The sequence below is a fragment of the Hyaena hyaena genome, unplaced genomic scaffold (genome assembly GCF_003009895.1).
Source record: "Hyaena hyaena isolate Hyena2069 unplaced genomic scaffold, ASM300989v1 scaffold_288, whole genome shotgun sequence".
NCBI classification, from domain to species: Eukaryota; Metazoa; Chordata; class Mammalia; order Carnivora; family Hyaenidae; genus Hyaena; species Hyaena hyaena.
This window is the reverse complement of record NW_024080922.1, coordinates 200,322-219,948: the sequence shown is the minus strand read 5'-3', so window position 1 is coordinate 219,948 and position 19,627 is coordinate 200,322. Positions and strand designations below refer to the sequence as shown.

Below are 19,627 nucleotides of genomic sequence, written 5' to 3'. Positions count from 1 at the left end.
CTTGGCTGAAGCTCATGATGCAGGTGGAAATTCAGAGAGAAGAGAGAGGGCCAGCTTACAGGGGACCAGGGCCGCAGGTGATGGAGCTCCAGAGGGCCGTGCTTGAAGAAGCTGGACTGTTTGCAGAATGAATTGGATGTGGGAGGGCCTGAGGCCAGGAGACCCAGGCAGAAGCCTGAGATGGGACCCGTAGGGTAGAGTGGCAAGGTGTAGATCTAGGGGCTGGTAGGAGAAATGGGGAGGGAGGCATCAATTTGAGAGTGGTCAGGAGGGATTATAAAAGTATTAAATGGCCCCATCCGGTCCCACGGGAGTCTGCTGTGTAAATCCAGTTAAGCAGACATAATCCCGCCGTCAGAGCTCCTCGACTGGAAAGTCAAGTCCGTGGTATCGATAAGGAACAAGCAAACAGATGAGAATTGTTTTACCCTCCAGGAGATAGAAAGCTACATATTTACAGGATATGTTATCCCAGGCAGGGGGGTACGCTCCAAGGCTGCAGACAAGTCATGTGTCCCTGAGGCCATCACTTGAAGGGAGGGCTGGTGTTCTAAGGGGCCTTTGATGTCCAGAGAAGGATGTCGATGGGCGTAGAAAGGCAGACTCTAGTATGAGAGCCAAGACACCTTTGCCCCTTGAGGGACAGTTCCAAATACATGCTTAGTTCGCTGTGGATAATCACAGATGCACAAGTTGTAAGGCAGAAAGGTCACTCTTTGTCTTCAGACCCTCCCTGGGGATGCTGGGATGTGTTCTGGGCCATGCCCCACCCCTTCAGCCAAGTTCACCAGGGAAGAAACTTGAACTCAAAAGAAGATTCTCCAAGAGCGTGGGAGGACGGATATAATTCTTAGCTGGGAAACTTAATGAACGTGGCTTCAGAACGCTGTCAGAAAGCTCTGCAGTCACAGGCTGCAGCTGGGAGACACCTACAGAAAAGTCACAGTCCCCGAGTGGGCGGGGGAGCCACCATGATGAGCAGAGGAGTCGGTACGGAATACGTTGGAGGACAGTCAGAATTGTACCACTGTTTCCCTGGGAACGGTACTAATTCTTCCAGAAAGAACAGAGAGCAAAGATTAGGGGGAGCGTTTGCTAACTGCTGTGCTAGACACATTCCAAGGGAAGAAAAATCTTCAGTGCAAGGGATTGGTCTTTCCAGAGAGGTCTGGGGGAACATTTTCTACACAAATGCACATCTGGGGGCACATACCCGTCCCCCTCCTTGCAATTTTCGAGATCAGAAACTTGCTTTTTTTTTTTAACCTGCACCCCTACTGAAGAACAAAATATAAATGAAGCACAGGCACGGTCATTCTTTCTTTCATCGTTGGACATTTTCCTGTCCAGGGATAGAGAATCAAGTTGACACTACCTTAGGCCTTAAGGAGCTTACAGCCAGTTGAAGAGACAGGTCAGTGCGAAGCGCACAGGAGGGACACCCCGTTCAACTAGGCTGGTGAAAGAAAGGAGAGACTATTTCCAGAATGGACCACCTGCGTGGTTTCCTGTCATGGTGAATGGAGACATCTTCCTCCCTGTCACCCAAGCGGGATCCTGGGAGTTATTCTTGGTGCCTCCCTCTAGCTCTCAGTCTTATGGAGCCCACCTGCTAAAGTCTTCTGGACCCGGCCCCTTCCACCTGTTACAGACTTTAAGGTCTTCAGAACTTCTGTGTTTCCTGCTTGGATTCACGTGGTGGCCTCCTGTTTTGTCACCCTTCCATAGCTCATGCTTCTCTCCAGGCTCTTCTCCGTGATGTTGGCAGGAATGGTCTTTAAAGAACACAAGCCTGGTCATGGTATTTCCTGCTTAAAGTTCCTCTGTGGTTTTTTTATTGCCATCAGGAGAGAATTTGGACCCATCCAGTGGTTGGTGAGGCCAGGTCTCATGTAGCCTTTGTCTACTGTTTCCTTTCTCCCCCATAGGCTCAAGGTCCAGCCCCACAGAGCAGTCTTCACCATTAGTGATTCACCCCTTGGCCTTATACTCAGCGCCTACCTCCTCTGCTCATTCTGGAATTCCTCCTCCATCAGGCCCCTCATGCAGGAGGCTAGCTTTCTAGAACATGGGTCACCTGGTGGTGGTGTCTTGGTGTCCCTCTGAGGGCTATGGCAAGCACTCTTTCATTCCCCAGGCCCTGCACTGAGTCAGCTCAGACTCTGAATGCATTTGTGGAATGAAAAAGATTGAGTTCTATTTCTGAAAAGTATTTAGTACAATTAAAAATTTTAAATGTAATAATTAAAAACCTGTTTTTGCGGACTTTATAACCCTTTCAGCTATACATGTATTAAGTCCAACTCATGCTTACTCTGTGGCGCTTTTAAAAAATATTTTCTTACAGTATTTTTCTCAACATGATGGGGTTGTCTGACTTAATTCTTAGTCTAAGATTGAGCTTCAGAGACAAGCTGCTTAATTTAAAAATAATTGCAATTTAGACAATTTTGGAATTAAACGTTCATACATGCAGATCTATTTAAATTATAATGTGTCACCATCTTAATGAGCAAAGTTTCTGATAACCTGAAGTTGATTTGAAATGACCAGTTTTATTTTCCAGCTTGAAAATCTTTACCCACTTAATGAAGAAAATTACAAATTCACTCATGATTCAGATAAGTATAAATTCAAATATGTGTTTTTGTATACCAAACGTGGTAAAACCAATTTTTTGGAAAATATGCTGTACTTCCCAGTGGAATTGGATAAGAGAGAATAGACATGGGTGATTCTAAAGAGTATATGTGTCCTGGAAAGGACATGCCAAGTCTAAGACTAAGAAGTTAGCATGACTTTGGGCTGTCTTGCTTTGTTTGTTTGTTTTTGCTAGCAGCTAAATGTGTTAGTTACAATCCCTAGGAATCATTATACATTGAAAAAAGATTCTTAGTAGTGTCTGTGACCATTTTTTTCTTAAAAGGCATGCAATCTTGGGAAAAAAACCTCTCCTTTTTTAGTGATTTTGAGGACCAAATGGACAAAGAGGTGAATATACCCTTGTTTGGGGCAAATGAGAACTGTATTTATGTGAATTGTGATTGAGTCTTATATAGACAATTATATTTGAGATTAGGAAACCAAGAAATCCTACCTTTTAGAGTCATAAGGAGTCTTTAAGTTATTTCATGATAGTAAAATAAGATGTGAAAATAATAGTTATTAAAGTTTATTTATTTATTTTGAGAGAGAGAGCGAGAGAGAGTATATGAGAGAGGAAGAGAGAGAATCGCAGGCTGACCTTGCACAGTCAGCACAGAGCCTGACACGGGCCTTGGTCTCATGAACCATGAGATTGTGACCTGAGCCAAACAAGAGTTGGATGCTTAACTTACTGAACCACTGCTCCACAAAAATAAGTATTTAGAAGTTAGGCACTGTCATTGCTCTTTATAAAAATTTTGAATTATTTTACATATACTAAGTTGAATGTATGACATTCTTGATATTGACCACTTTGACTTCCCAAAATTGCAATTTCTTCCATTCAACCCAGTAAAACTATGTTACCACTATGTCCAGCTATATTTGAGATCCTTGACCCATACCATGTGATAGCCAAACCATAGAATTGAATTCTAATTATTTTTATCCTTATCTCTAATGCCTTTGGTGTTCATTTGGTAAAGGGATTATTGGGTTTGATAGAAGTTAAAGATGTGAAGTTTGGATTGGGGGCTTGACATCCAATGGAAATATCAAGGAGAATGGTCAAGCCTAGAGGTTTAGGTATAGGAGTTACCTGCTCTTAGGCAATGGTGAAACTATGGAGGAGGGGGGACATGGGAGAAGATCTAGAGAAGACAAGAGGTCTCTGGGTGGGAGGGGGGGCGGCACCTGGGTGGCTCAGTTGGTTAAGCATCCTACTTTAGCTCAGGTCATGATCTCATGGTTCATGGGTTCAAGTCCTGCGTTGGGCTCTGTGCTGACAGCTCAGAGCCTAGAGCCTGCTTCAGATTCTGTGTCTCCCTCTCTCTCTCTGCCCCCCTACCCCGACTTGCACTCTGTCTTTCTCTCTCTCAAAAATAAATAAACATTAAAAAAAAAAATGGCTCTAGAAGAAGCAGTGTCCTTGCCTGCACCTGGGAGCAAGACTCCTGTGCGTGAAGATGGGGATGCATTAGAAGACTTGGAAGCACTTGAACTGTTGCAGCGTCTTTGATTTTCTTTCTGGAGAAATCTCACCTTGGTATTCCAGTTGAGCTTCGCCAGTCTGAATGTGGCATTTGAATTGATTTAGTTGCTGGAAGAGAAACCCAGGGATTTGGCACTGTGGGATGGGATATCTTTTAGCCGATGAGCTGAGTTATGCTTTCAAAGGAAGTGAAAAGCCGTAAGAAATTATTTATGGTGATATGCTCAGGTCCATGGCATGAACCACTTAACTGCAGTTGAAATGGCCAGTGGCAGGCTTTCCTGAGGAAGACTGTCTAAAAATTCGTGAGGATTGCTGAAAACAGTAGACTTTGTTTCATCTTCTACTACATGTAGAATTTAACCCTCAGATAGGTTTCCTTTTTTTCTATGTTATTTATAAAATTAAGGAAGTGAAATGAATTGTTGCCCTCATTTAGAGATTTGGTCTTAAGGATTTTAGAGATTATTAGTAGTATTTGGGGTGTTGGAGAGTACTGGTCACAAAAATGATGAAGGACATATTCAGAATTGTAATCAGTTTAGAGGTCATATACAGAGGATCATATTTTTCTATTTTGAAACAAACACATTTTTGGGAGGAGGCAGGGGTGAGAGGGTAAGGGTCAGATTGGGCTGGGGTGTGGGGAAAGATTTGTTAGTTGGAAAAACGCAAAGCTATGTGTTTTACATTTTGCAACTATGTAATTTCTATTATTGGAAATTTATGAAGTAGAAAGTGGCTGTTTATTTTATTGCATACTTCGATCTCTTCTGTTAAATTTTGAAATGGAAAGATATTTACGAAAAATTTTGTTTTCAGTATAACAGCAAAACAAAAAAAAATTCCAAGGCAGTAAAAGTGATAATGTGAAGAATTAAGAAAAAGCGGGGGGGGGGGGGGGGGGAGATTTGACCTATTATCCTTAGTATTCCAAACTATAGGGCAGAGCAGTTATTTATTCAGAATTACCAGTTACTGTTTTAACCATAGATATTATTTTATTCAATCTTCACAACGCTGTTGAGAACGGAGTATTATTCTCCTTTTGAGCCAGTGATTTGCCCAAGGGTTGTTGAGGTGGGGAAGTGTAGCCGAAAACACACACCGAATTCCAGATTACAAAGATACAGCCCTGTCTCACAACAGAAGCTTTATCACATGCGGAGAAGCTGATATTTTATGGCATCCTCTGGTCCGGAAGGGGTAGAGCTGAGTTTTTTAGCCAGGCTGCTTAACTCTGAAGGCTGTGCTTTGAACTACTAAACATTTTCTGTTTTTTTTTAAATAATTGCTTTGTACGCAGACTTATAACCTACAACTCCGAGTAGAAGCCTGGGATTCTGTATTCCTAATTTTTCACTTACCAATAACCTGCCGCCTATGTGGAAGGGTGTGTGTGCCTGTGAATTTTTCATTCCTAAATGCATACGCCTGGGAGCATCTGATGAAATGAGAAAACTAAATTTTAGGGCATGGTAAATACTGTCATTCAAAGGTTTTTCTCCAGGTCAGGCTCTGTTGCAGTTGATTTGTCCAAGAGAAGTATCACAGGAGGAGAAAAGGCACCACAGGAAAAGCTAACAAAACATCTTGGATAGAGTTCAATAGGACACTCTGTTAAGGCCATACCTTTGGAGTTAACTGCTGGTCTGTCTGAGTCCGTTCCAAAAGAAGCCAGAGTTCAGGATGCCTAAGAACTCGAGTCCACTCTCTGTTGGAACCAGCAAATGAGAATCCAAGAGACGAGAGCACAGATCAGTTCTCCCCCTGCAGGCACGATGTCTTAGTGGACGGGAACATTCTCTAAGATTGGGATCCCACCAAGATTCAGCCTGAACATTGTGAAGTGGCAGTGCCAAGGACTGTACATTAAAAAGAAATTACTGGCGCGCCTGCGTGGCTCGGTTGGTGAAGCATCCGACGCTTAGCTTCAGCTCAGATCATGATCTCACGGTTCAAGAGTTTGACCCCCACATTGGGCTCTGCACCGACAGTGTGGAGCCTGCTTGGGACTCTCCTCTCTCTGCCCTTTCCTGGCTTGCTCTAAATAAATAAATAAACAAAATAAAAAAAAAATATATTCTTCTTTTCTTTAACTTCACATTGTGGAAAGTTTCAAACATACACAAAAATAGGGTGAATGCAGAGCATAGTGAATCCTTCTGAACCCAGCTGGCCAAGGAAAACACGTTTCATGGATGGCGATGTCTGATTCTTTTTTCCCCCCAGCTTTATGGAGGTGTAATTGATTGAAAGATAAAAATAGTATACATTTAAAGTGTATAGGATGTTTTGATATATGCATATGTTGTGAAATGGTTACCAGGCATGCCCAGTTCTAAAAGGAAAAACGTTTTTATGTTCAACAAGTGTTTTATTCCCTAAAAAAATTTTGAAAGAAGTCAGCACAAAGCAGAACTTTGAAGGAGGCCATTTGTCATCTTCTCCCTTTAATCTTCTTTTTGAAGTTTGTTTATTTATTTATTTTTTTTACTTATTTATTTATTTATTTAGAGAGACAGCATGAACAGGGGAGGGTCAGAGAGAGGGAGATACAAAATCTGAAACAGGCTCCAGGCTCTGAGCTAGCTGTCAGCACAAAGCCCAATGCGGGGCTCAAACCCGCGAACTGTGAGATCATGACCTGAGCTGAAGTCGGACGTTTAACCTACTGAACCACCCAGGCATCCCTTGCCTTCTTCCTTTAAGTGAAAAGATTCCCAAGACCTGCCTTTCCAGAGGTCACCCGCATTTTAAAGGTAACCTTTCTTGTACAATAACCCCATTGTCTAATTCCAGGAAGAACCCTCAGGATAGATTTCAGGCTGCCTAGCGTGAAGTGCTTTGGGCAGAGGCAAAGCCTCTTAGCGTCCTGCAAATGTGAATGGTTCACTGCTGAGTTTGTGCCCATGTGTCTGTACTGATAGGAGTGTGCGCTGTGTGTAAGGAGTATCTCTCTCCTCCTGCTGCAAACTGATCTGATAAAATGACCCTATAACCTCTTTCAGGGTTATTGGTCTAGTTCCCTCTTAGTTCGAATGACTCCTGCTTTCACCTTTTTGGACAGGGAGTTTGGATTGGAGACAGGAGGTGGGGAAGATGTCTGAGGATGCTGAATTTGATACTTCTGTATCTTTATTTCCTCCACCACCCCCAGAGTACAGCCGGAGGAAGGAGAGAACAGACATTTAAAGGGTTCTTGGGGAAAGGTTATTTTTAGGGGCAGTCTTGCCAAAACTGCTTCCGGGGATTTTATTTAGACCTAGATCAGGCCCTTGCCTGCTTACATGTGTGCATTTCTTGGGGAGTCCTGAAAGTGATGGGGGTGGGGTGCATGCATGCCGCAGTTACAGGCTATCTCACTCCTTGAACAAATTCATTTTACTTATTTTATATCCCCCCCTCCTCCCCAGCTTTAATGAGATATAATTAACATACAACGCTGTACAAACTTAAGGTGTATGATGTGGTGTTCGTTTCTCAGGTCTTCTGTTCTTCATAAAGGGATATGACGAAAAAGTGGAGTAAGAGTTAGGGAGACTGCATCCAAGTCCGCCCAGGAAGGTCTCAGCTGGGGCCATAGTAATAACCATATTTCCTCTGACTTTCAGAAGTGGTCCAAGCTGGACGCAAACTCTGTGGTCATTGTGTTCTGAGGACGTACATGCAGAGCCTCAGAGAACACTAAAATAATGTTGAGGGGCGCCTGGGTGGCCCAGTCGGTTAGTCATTTGACTTTGGCCCAGGTCATGATCTCACAGTTCATGAGTTTGAAGCCCGCATCGGGCTCTGCGCTGACAGCTCAGAGCTTGGACCCTGCTTTGGATTCTGTGTCTCCCTCTCTCTCTGCCCCTCTCCTGCTTGTGCTCTGTTTCCTTCTTTCTCTCTCAAAAATAAATAAAACATTAAAAATTAAAAAAAAATAATGTTGAGACCCAAGTAATGTATATGTAGGATAGCAATGCCTTTTCTCAGAGTACTGGTCTATTTCTGAACTTTGAAAAATGCAGATAATGGTGAAGTGAGTTTTATTATATTTTGACACATTTATATACTAGAGTCTAGTAATTTCCGAATCTTTTAATTCATGTATCTTTTAGAAGACCAAGCCTTGCAGAGAGCCGTGGGGTGGAGCCCTGTGTGTGGAGGGACACGGAGCCACTGACCCCCAGTGGTGGGTCAGATCCCCCTCTGAAATGCATGCCGCCATGTGCTTTTGGTATTTGATATGTTATCTATATGGTTTCATAAGTACTGTGTAGACCCAAACTTCAGACAGTTTGATGTTAATATGTGCTGTGTTATTTTGCAAGTCTGAAAAATGAAGGGTCACACGTTATCTTAATATGTGGCATAGTCACCAGAGTCAAACTCTAGCTTTATTCTTTAGGCAATTTAAGTTGTGTGTGTGTGTGTGTGTGTGTGTGTGTGTGTGTGTGTGTGTATACCTATATAGGTATATATATTTATATTTGAAAACATGTATATTGAAAATCTGGGAGCGCAGTGATGATAAGCACATTTACTGTGTGATAAAGTCATGATTACTGTAAAAATTTCCTGTGTTTCTATAATCAGACGCAGGTGGGGCTGTCGCTGGTGGAGTCCTTTAAGGACTTGGTGAGGAGGCAGGAAAAAATCCTGTCAGAAATACCTGGTGTGTGACAGTGGGCTCTATTGCTGTACCTGGCATCTGGGTAACTGGATATTATGGACTCCAAAGGATTTCTATTCCGCGGTCCTAGAACTTGGACAGCGTGTACCTTCTCCATTAGGGTTTTGAAATGTGATGTCGAAATAGGGATTTTAATGTGAAACTTAAAAAAAAAATCCTGAAGCAGCACTCTATTGATTAACTTCAGGAATCTGGGGTTGCTTAATTGTATCCAATTATGTAGTTTTTCTTTTTCAGGGAAAACTAAGGAGGATTGATGAAGTAAAGCTAGCTAGCATAATTACAGATAGCCAGGATGAAGACCAAAGAAATCTAGGCTAACAAATTGTATATAATTTCCCAAGTTACTTTTTTAAGATACATTTTTGCATAAGTCATACACGTTCCCTACAGAAAATATGGATAAGAAAATTTTAAAAGTCACAATCTAGAGAAAACTGGTGTTAACATTTTGCCATATTGTCTACTAGAACACTTTATGCTATAGTATGGAAGCATATGTGTATGAATTTTGTACCATAGTATGTAATTGTCTGAAATGGCTCATGATATGAAGGCTTCATTGTATATTTTTGTGAACACTCTCCACTCAGCATGAGCCCTAGGCAAGAACTTTTTGAAGGAAGAAATCAGAGCCTGGTTCTCTCCAGGGCGGAGTGAGCAGGAACTTTGGAAATGCCCAGCTCCCCTTTTTTCACCCCTTCTGCTAACCCGAGCTTTTCCCACATAGAGAGGAACACTGTAGACGTACCTGATGGGGACTCTTCCTCACTTAGGATCGCGCTCTGACCCAAAACACCAATGCGGAGAATGTGGTGTTTTTCAGAGAGCTGTTTCATTCTAAGTGAATGCTTTAATCCCTTAAGAGGCAGCCATTTGTTTGGGTCCCTGAAACTAGTAACATTATGGTGAACTGCCCCCTCCATTCCCCGGATGAAGGATGGAATCCACAGAATCCAAAGCAGGCTCCAAAACAAATCAGTTTGTTTTTCCAAAGAAAAGCCTTAAATTCATCCTCAAGAAGAGAATAATAAAAGTATAATAAATGTTGCTGTTGTGTAAAACCAAGCAACAGTTGGGTCTGCCCTGTCACAGAGCTGCATCTTGCACACGATTACCCAGGCTGCAAGGGAACAAGTTATTTTGGGAAGCATAGCTCAGGATCAATCATATGTAAGGCTGTTTGTTGGGAGCGTTAGATGCTTGCTTACCAGAAAGTCCTCAAAGGAATTCTCCACATAGCTTGTGCCAGCTTGGAGGGAGGCAGGTGTGACCCTGCAGAACGCCCGGCCGGTGGCTAAGTCAGGCTCCTGCCTTGGGGAATGCTCTGTCTTGGCTGACCAGGCACCCGAGAGCTTCCATGTGCTACTTTGAGCTTACCCCCCTTCATAAAAATTTTTTTTCTTTAATATTTATTTATTAAAATTTTTAAAAATGTTTTTATTTATTTCTGAGAGAGATAGAGAGACAGCATGAGCAGGGGAGGGTCAGAGAGAGAGGGAGATACAGAATCTGAAGCAGGTTCCAGGCTCTGAGCTAGCTGTCAGCACAGAGCCTGACGCGAGGCTCGAACCCACGAACTGTGAGATCATGACCTGAGCCGAAGTCGGACGCTTAACCTACTGAGCCACCCAGGTGCCCCAATATTTATTTATTTTTGAGAGAGAGAGAGAGAGAAATGGAGCATGATCAGGGGAGGGGCAGAGGGGGAGAAGGGGACACAGAACCAGAAACAGGCTCCAAGCTCTGAGCTGTCAGCACAGAGCCAGATGCAGGGCTCGAACTCATGAACTGTGAGATCATGACCAGAGCCGAAGTCAGACGCTTAACTGACTGAGCCACTCAGGCGCCCCCTCCCCACCTTTTTGAAAAAATCTCTTAGAGCAAGAATGACTGAGACTTTGATACTGAAGATACTTGATTTGGTTTAGTTTAACATATGCTTCCAGCCCTAGAATAGTTTGGAAAGAATCTGCCTATTTCTAACCTGCGCTCTTTTCCATTTAACAGTTAAAAGGAGGGGTGGTTTACCAAGATCATTTGCTAACAGTCCTTTAGAAGGATAACGCTAGAACTTTTTTTAAATAAAAAGTTTTAAAGATAAATTTTATAAATTTTTTATATAAAAATTGTTTTGAAAAAATTTGAAACAATTTTTTTTTGTTTCAAAACTCCAAGAATCGGTGGAGCAGAGAAGTGTTTGATGTTCTTGCTGCGTTACTTCACATACTTTGCTGATAATAGGGACGCAGAGATGAGTAACTGTAGCTGAGAAATGAAAATCGAGAGCATGAGTAATAAGGACTCCTGTAAGTGGTGATAAAATGTTTGTGGGAAATTTTCTTGGGGGGAGGAAATTAACAGATGGAAATACTTGAGCTTCTAGATAAATGTAAGATCTTTATGAAACAGGAAAACGTGCTAAATAATTCAACCCAAATTTAGGATTATTTATGGTGATTCGTATGAGAGGGAACATGGGGACACATATTAGACTTTAAATGGAGGCTTTGACATGGGAAAGGAATCCAGTAAGCCGAGACTTAGGACAGTTGTCATTTTTACAGGACAAGGGAAACATACCGTAACTTAAGATCAGCAAATGATAGATGTCAGTTCCACAGGTCATTCTTGTCTTCGTTGAAATCAGTAACATTTCGATTGGAATAATGAATACTTCAGCGTGTTTGAAGGTTGACCTCTCTTTAGAAAAAAGACCCTAAAGCCTGAACTATTAAAAGACAATTCTTAAGTACAGTTAAAAACCATGACTCTCACACAAGTACAAAACAGAATGCACGTTAAAAATGTGATTAACTTTTAACAAAGAAAAATGGGGAGGAGTTACGAGTGGTTCAAAAGAAAATCCCAAGAACAGGCACAAAGATTAATTCCAAAGATTAGGAAATAGCAAGATGAATGTCCAAAGGGCAGCAGACATTTTCCTATGGCAGAAAGAAGGATGGTCCCTATACCGAACAGAATGCTTTTCTTGCCTATAGGCAAGAATTATTTGCATTGCTCTCCTTTATCTATGACAGGAGTTCTGGAATAGCATAGGAGGCAACGCACAGGTTTCCCGTTGAAGCCCAGACTTTTCCCGATACAAAGTAGCCTCATTAGCTTTCCTTACCCCTTTCCAAATTTCAGAAACTTTAATCTGTTCTGTTCTTTTCTGGAAGTTGTAGAGGGGATTCTGCATACCGGAGAGGCCATTCCTCGAGCCGGATCAGTTTGGGCTAGATTTGGCTTTGTAAAAAAACCTGAAAACCATTTTTTTTTTTCCCTGTTAGGCAGCCTTAGGGCTTTATAGAATCTTTCTTTATGTATTCTGAACAGCCCAGGACCTAAATGGAAGTCAGTCTTAGTAACCTGGTGGCTGAAGCCTAAAATTCACGGTTCAGAATTTCTGATGAAAACCAGACATGGGTAGAACTATCTTTCCAAATGCTGGGAGAGCCATCTTTAACCTACCCACTTAAAAGATCATCCATTAGTGTGATTCTATTTTTGGATACCCTCAGCCATGAGGTTGTCTTTTATTTTTTACAAGGTTTTTTTTTCTTCTTCTTTTTTTGGCAAGATTACAGAGTCTCTTTTAACATTTAAGGATTCCGCAATGAAGTTTGACATGATAATTTTTTAAAAACCTGGAACTTGAGCAGATAACAGATTTTAAACTCCTCAGTCTTTTTTATCTTTTCAGTCAGAAAAAAAAAAATCTGATTGCTATCCTCTTTACTCGGTCCCAGAAAGTCTGGCAAATGAGATCCTATTGAACAAATAGTTCCTGTGTACTATGCTCCAGGCACTGTCAGGAGAACAGAGCCAAGCCACCCCCCGCTTATAAGTGTATCACTTACACCAGTATTTTTATTTTATTATTTTTAAAAAATATAACTTATTGTCAAGTTGGCTAACATACAGTGTGTACAGTGTGCTCTTGGTTTTTGGGGGTAGATTCCTGTGATTCATCACTTCCATACAACACCCAGTGCTCCTCTCAACAAGTGCCCTCCTCAGTGCCCATCACCCATTTTCCCCTCTCCTCTGCCCCCCCACCTCCATCAACCCTCAGTTTGTTCTCTGTAGTTAAGAGTCTCCTATGGTTTGCCTCTCTCCCTCTCTGTTTGTAACTGTTTTTTTTCAGGGGGTGTCCCACGTCAGGTATTTCTGACAGTATTTTTTCTGTTTTCCCACCAAGTCCCTAGAGGACTCTTAATGTGGACAGCCCCCCCTTGAGTTGTTCATGGGTTCTTCTACCCTCCTCCCCACATTTGAGATTGCTAGGGATATCCTAACTTTGGGTACAAGAGACCCCGAACCCTGCTTGCTGATAGCTTGTTGGGGGGCCTGTGAATCAATGGGAAAAGGCTGCTGCTTTTTTTCCTCACTAACTTTGTCTTTGAGTAATTAGCTTTGTATTTCTGAGTGTCCCTGGGACTCAAGTTAATAAAAACAATATTTTGGGGGCGCCTGGGTGGCTCAGTTGGTTAGGCACCCAACTCTTGATATCCGCTCAGGTCATGATCTCACGATTCGTGAGTTCTGGCCCCAAGTCAGGCATGGAAACTGCTTGGAGTTCTCTCTCCCTCTCTCTCTGTCCCTCCCCTGCTTGTTCTCTCAAAATAAATAAACATTTTTTAAAAAGCAATATTTTGGTACTGTTGAGCTTCTAACTTGTTTATGACTGAATTGCTACTGTTTGAAGTATTGAAAATTCGAATAAGTGCTAGTCCTCTCTGTGTGAATCAGGTATGCTTGCTGGGTGTTGGGTTCTGTGAGTGATACAGAGGTGATTAAGACAGGATTAGAGGCCACTGTGGTCATTTTGGTGTGTGCTTGCAGACATATGAAAGCCTGAGAAACTAGTGTGTGTCTGCCATTTGCAACAGGATGAAATGGATTTGCCTTTTTACAAGAGTTAATTTTTAAAAACTTTTTATGTGTTTATTTTTGAGGGAAACACAGAATCCAAAGCAGGCTCACAGAATCCAAAGTAGGCTCCAGGTCTGGGCTGTCAGCACCGAGCCCGACATGGGGCTTGAACTCATGAGCAGTGAGATCGTGACCTGACCTGAAGGGGGATGCTCAACCTACTGAGCCACCCCAGTGCCCCTTACAAGACTTAGTTTTAAGACTCTTTATACTGAGCTGTATTTGGAACCAAGTCTTGATGCAAATGTAACCCTTTATATTAATTGCCTCTTGGGAATACATTTAAAAAAATACATGGGCATAATTTTTTCCTGCTATCAGCCAAAAATAAGGTTCTGAACACCTTGTGCCTCGAAGAAGTTAAAGATGCTAATGATGCTCTTTATTCTCTGACCGGTGGTGTGAGTACTTGTGGAAAATCAGGGAAAGATGTAGGCCTGGCATCTTTCTGGCTTCTTGGATCCCAGACCTTCTTGCCTCCCTTTTCTTTCTGTATTCCTGCAACAGTTTATAAAATGTGCGAAGGAACAGCTAGTTTATGCTTAGTTATTGGAGGTGGAATATCTCATGCTCCGTAGACTTAGATCGTGACTATAGGCTGTCTGTTTTTCTATGCAATGGTTTAATTCCCTTTTAAATTAAACCTCAGAGCACCTCAGCCCTCTCTGAATTGTTGCCATCGCTGAGTGCTGTTCTTTTGTGTTTCTACAGCATTTATATTTGTGACATATTTTGCATTCTGTTTAATTTATCAGGCATCACCGTCAACCAGTTGAATTAGGTCAACCGTGCATTCCTTAGGGGAAGAACAAGCTACAGAGAGAGGAGCCAACTTGCTCACGCCAGATGCTGAGCCCATCACAGAGCCAGGCTTCAGATTTTAGGGCTGCTGTTTTTCAGCGACTGCTGACCTGAGTTGTCGCATTCCATGCTATCTAGCAGGATCTTGGAGCACTAAGTAGAGATTTGTGGGCAGAGAATAAAAGGGCTACCGACTGTGTGGTTACGTCTCTGGTTATGCAACTTTTGAGAACATTGGGGCTCCAAATGGACTTCCAAGACATCTTGCAATTGGTTGTAGCATAAGCAGGATCCTTAAAATTAACCCTTTAATGCTTACATACTTCTTTCTCTGGTTAAATTCTTTTATAATGTTGTGTGAGTCGTTAAAAGATCTACCTGGGCACTTGGCAACCTTGAAAGTTTGGGATTTTTCTCAAGATCAGATGATTGTGCTGACCAGTCAATATTGTGAGTGACTTCTGGGTCCACTTCCTTAAGTGTTTTCCAAGATGCTTATGTGTCTGAATATTTACACATAAGGCCGTGTTGCTGATTCCTGATATGATTCTGGAGTGCCCCTCATATGGATCGCCCAGTGCACGTCCTCTTGTGGTGTGTGGACTGGAATCTCTCTCGGCTGAGGGGACAGTGAAGCTTTGTAGTGAACCAGAATGTTCTGCCTTTGCAGGCCACAAGGGGTGGGAATTTCTGCCTTCTCTGTCAGTGGGCTCCCTGCTCTTTGTGTGGGTGGTGTCTCCTTTTTCAACACTAAAGCTGAAACAACATTTACTTCAGAGGAACAGCTCTGGCCCTCTCTTCTGCCTTAACCAGAGATTTTACAAATTTGCAGCTTTCTAGCTGCTCCTTACTCCTTACTTTTCAAATATTAGAAAAACAAAACAAAACAAAAAAACCCAGGAAAGTGATTAGAAGGAATCTTGGCAAATTGGGAGTCTATGAAGTGGAAAAGAGCATTCTATTAAAGTGATTATTGTAAATAGAAAAATAAATGGAGCATTTTTAGAAAAATCAACTTAAACCACAGAGTAGTTTCCAGTAGGTGTACGTGAGAGAGTGTTCAGAACCACTGCAGTAGGTAGCATTGGCTGACCGGCTTTCAGATTTCCTCTCCTCCTGATAACCTTTTCAACAATTTCATAGAGTTGATCGTGACAGTTATCCCATGTTTTGTAGCTGGGAAAGTGTCAGGGCATGAAGGACAAATAGTTATACAGATTCAGAGTCAGAAATAGAATCTGGGTTCTGAGCCATAACTGCAGGCGGGGCCGGGCCTGACCTTCACCTCTCCTGGGGCCCACTGCCCCGGCTTACCTGGGGCCAGTTCATCCCACCCCACGAGATGCAGGCCAGGATCCACACGGTGAGCCTCCTGATGTCTTCACTCGCAAAGCAAAGCGAGCTATCGGCAGTCTCAAAATCACAGAGCTCTTTGACACTGCCCCAGACTGATTTGGACCTGACAGGCAGTGCTGTTTTATAATTGGTGGGCTTGAAAGCTAAGACCTTTCTATCCCCTGAGCCTCATGCTATGGGCTCTGCCTGAATGTCCCAGCCCTCAGTGGGCCCTATTCTATTTCCTTCAGAAAAATCCTGTAAGCCTTTCTGGGGACATGTTTCAGGAAATGTGATCTGAAATGAATATTTTATGTCATTATCATCAGAGTCAAAGCTAGTTTAAAAAGCATGAAGGAAATGTGTAGATGTTGTCTTGCCGTATTTTTGGTTTGGAGAAAACAGAACAGTAAATTGAAAAGTTAGGCAGACCATGCCCAGAACCGAATTGCCGAAAGAATTAATCATTAACTGATAGCATGAAATGGACTCCTATTCAGACAACCATGTCAGACTCAAGATGGATTTTTGTCCTTATCTGGGTAATAATCTCTTCCGGATAGAGATGTGAACTTCTGTTATGTCAATAACCAGAATTATTACTCGTCTCAATTAAGAGACGACCTTCCCTTTCTCTCTGTGGAAAAGTCTACAATGTGGGTGGTTATGTCTGTAGTCTTAATTAATTGAGAAAGAAATCAAATGCAGATGTATAACTTTCAGTAACACAGGCGTCTCTCAGCATTTCAGTGAGGACATAGTATGTTTTTCTCACCATTTAGCACACTGTCCTAGAAATTACTTTTGAGAAAGACAATAGTCTTATAGTTCTTGTGGACTAACTAGGGACTTTGCCAGTAAGTTAGTTCTTCATGAAAGGAGTGGCCTCACCAGCCACTGAATGGGACCAACAGTTCTTGGTAACAGGTACTCCTGGGAAACTCCTTCAACCGATATTGTTCTCAGCTGCCATGTTTCAGGGGCTGGAGAACATTTTCTGGGCCTCTGGATTACATTTAGGAATATAACAGAGGAGGGACTGCTGATTGAATATCCTTCAGGCTTTCTGTGTGAAAACCTACTCCTACAAACCATGGGAACTTCACCTCTGGGCCCTTCTCCTTCGCACCATGTTGCTTGAAGAGTTTTTGTGCCATGGCCAGGGCATGACTGTATGGCCAGGAAGACCAATCTGTGCCCACATGACCGCATATCCTGGCCGGTGCCTCACTGGTGGTGATTCCTTCTCTTTCGGGAAGAGATGCTGATATTTGCCCCTGTTGTCTAAGGAATATACATGTCAAGACAGCGCTTTCCACTGCCTTCTCACCTTTTCTGTTTTCATGTGAGCTGCTTTAGAAGGTGATAAGAACTCCAAATACTATTAGCCTTTCCCTTCTGGAGATAGAGATCTTCTTTGACTTAGATGGGGTTACATCTAGACAAACCCAACATAAACTGAAGATACCGTAAGTCCAAAACGCATTCACTATACCTAACTTTGCAAACATCCTAGCTCAGCCCAGCCAACTTTCTTTTTTTTTTCTTTTATAGTTTATTGTCAAGTTGGTTTCCACATAACACCCAGTGCTCATCCCAACAAGTGCCCTCCTCCATGCCCATCACCCCCCCTTCCCCTCCCCCTACCCCCATCAGCCCTCAGTTTGTTTTCAGCATTCAGGAGTCTCTCATGGTTTGCCTCCCTCCCTCTCCCCAACTATTTTTTCCCCTTCTCCTCCCCCATGGTCCTCTGTTAAGTTTTTCCTGTTCCACTTATAAGTGAAAACATATATCTGTTCTTCTCTGCTTGACTTATTTCACTCAGCATAACACCCTTGAGTTCCATCCACATTGTTACAAATGGCCAGATTTCATTCTTTCTCATTGCCATGTAGTATTCCATTGTGTAGATAAACCACATCTTCTTGATCCATTCATCAGTTGATCCAGCCAACTTTCTTTTTTTTTTTCCAAATAGTTTATTGTCAAATTAGTTTCCACATAACACTCAGTGCTCATCCCCACAAGTGCCCTTCTCCATGCCCATCCCTCCTCCCCCCCACATCCATCAGTCCTCAGTTTTTGTCAGCATTCAAGAGTCTCTCATGGTTTGCTTATTCCCTTTCCCCCACCATTTCCGCCCTTCTTCTCCCCCTTGGTCCTCCGTCAAGTTCCTCCTAATCCTCCTATATGTGCAAACATATGATATTTGTCCTTCTCTGCCTGACTTATTTCGCTCAGCATAACACCCTCAAGGTCCATCCATGTTGCTACACATGGCCAGATTTCATTGTTTCTCATTGCCATGTAGTATTCCATGGTATAGATAAACCACATCTTCTTGATCCATTCATCCGTTGATGGACACTTAGGCTCTTTCCATGTTTTAGCTATTGTTGAGAGTGATCCAGCCAACTTTCAACATGCTCAGAACACTTCTGTTAGCTTGCAGTTGAGCAAGAGCATGTGACACCACGCCTGTTTTATAATAAAGTATTGACCATCTCATGGTTGAATACCATGCCAACAGAAGGGCCGTGTACATGGGTGTAGAATGTTGGTTCGTGTATTGGTTGTGTTCCCTCGTGGTCCTGTGGCTGGCCAGGAGCTGCGGGCCCTGCCCAGCATCACAAGAGAGGACTGTACCACATAGCATGAACCTAGGAAAAACTACAGATCCCAGATTCCAAGTATGGTTCCTACTGAATGTGAACGGCTTTCACACCGATGTGAAGTAAAAAAATTAGAAGTCGAACCATCATAAGTCAGGAACATCTGTAGATGTTTCTTTGGTTTCCCATCTTGGTTATCTTTGTATGGCCCTGAAAGTTTTGTTTTTATGTGCCTGTCTTTGAGCTGCAGAAAACATTGATACTTACTGCTAGGTGGAGAGGAGTGGGGAACGGGCTGTTCTCCAGGAGGGAGGTAGAGGAAGCAGAAGAGGAGACTGGAGGACCTCACCTGCAGCCTGACAGTTTCTGGGTTGAGCTGTGACCTGTGGAGACAGTCGCCTCTTTTCCTGGTGGGCTGTGTCTGGTTCATAGAGTATCATTTCTCCTAAGAAAGGACATCTGATTTGACCCAAGGAGCCTGCCTCAAAAACCATGTGGACTTACCCTCCCCCATGTTAGTCTTCCAAGATTTAGTTCCCATGCACTTTAAAGATGAATGTTGCTATCAACCAGCAAGAGAACCCACAAAAGAGCCTTCAGGTAAAATGTGTGGGGGTTATTCTTGCTGTTGTTGCTTTGTCTCCTCCGTAATTAGCAGGCTTTTCAGAGAAACCGAGGACGATTGGAAATGTGTAAGAACAGTCCTTATAGACCATGGTAATTAAAACTGTAAATAGAATGAAAATTAAACATTCTAATAAAGCTTCACATTCGTTTTCAGAGTGCACTGGCCCCTTTGCAAGCTATTATCTCAGAGCTGTCGGGGTCCTTTCTTCACATTCCAACTGGTTACTTACCACCTTTATTGGCTCTTAAGAATGATCATTAAAGATAGGGACCCTTCATTAGACTTAACTAAATAAATTGACCTTTTAGATTAGATTCATTCTCTGGATTTGCACAAAGGAATAATTACCTCTGGTAAATTACCTTCCCTGCATGTAGACCTATAAAAAGGTAGGATCAAATAGACCTCCACAGCGTTGCATAGCGGGGTCAGGAAGCTTGCATGGATTTCATGAGCAGCTTTGGGGTTCTATCCAGGAGTGTTTCTGAGACTTTTAT

General features: G+C 42.6%; 1 protein-coding gene across 2 annotated transcripts in view; it reads left to right on the top strand.

Moving 5' to 3' along the window:
* Positions 1-19,627, top strand: part of ACTN2 (actinin alpha 2) — a 72,807-nt gene that overhangs the window by 5,558 nt on the left and 47,622 nt on the right. The window lies entirely within an intron of this gene.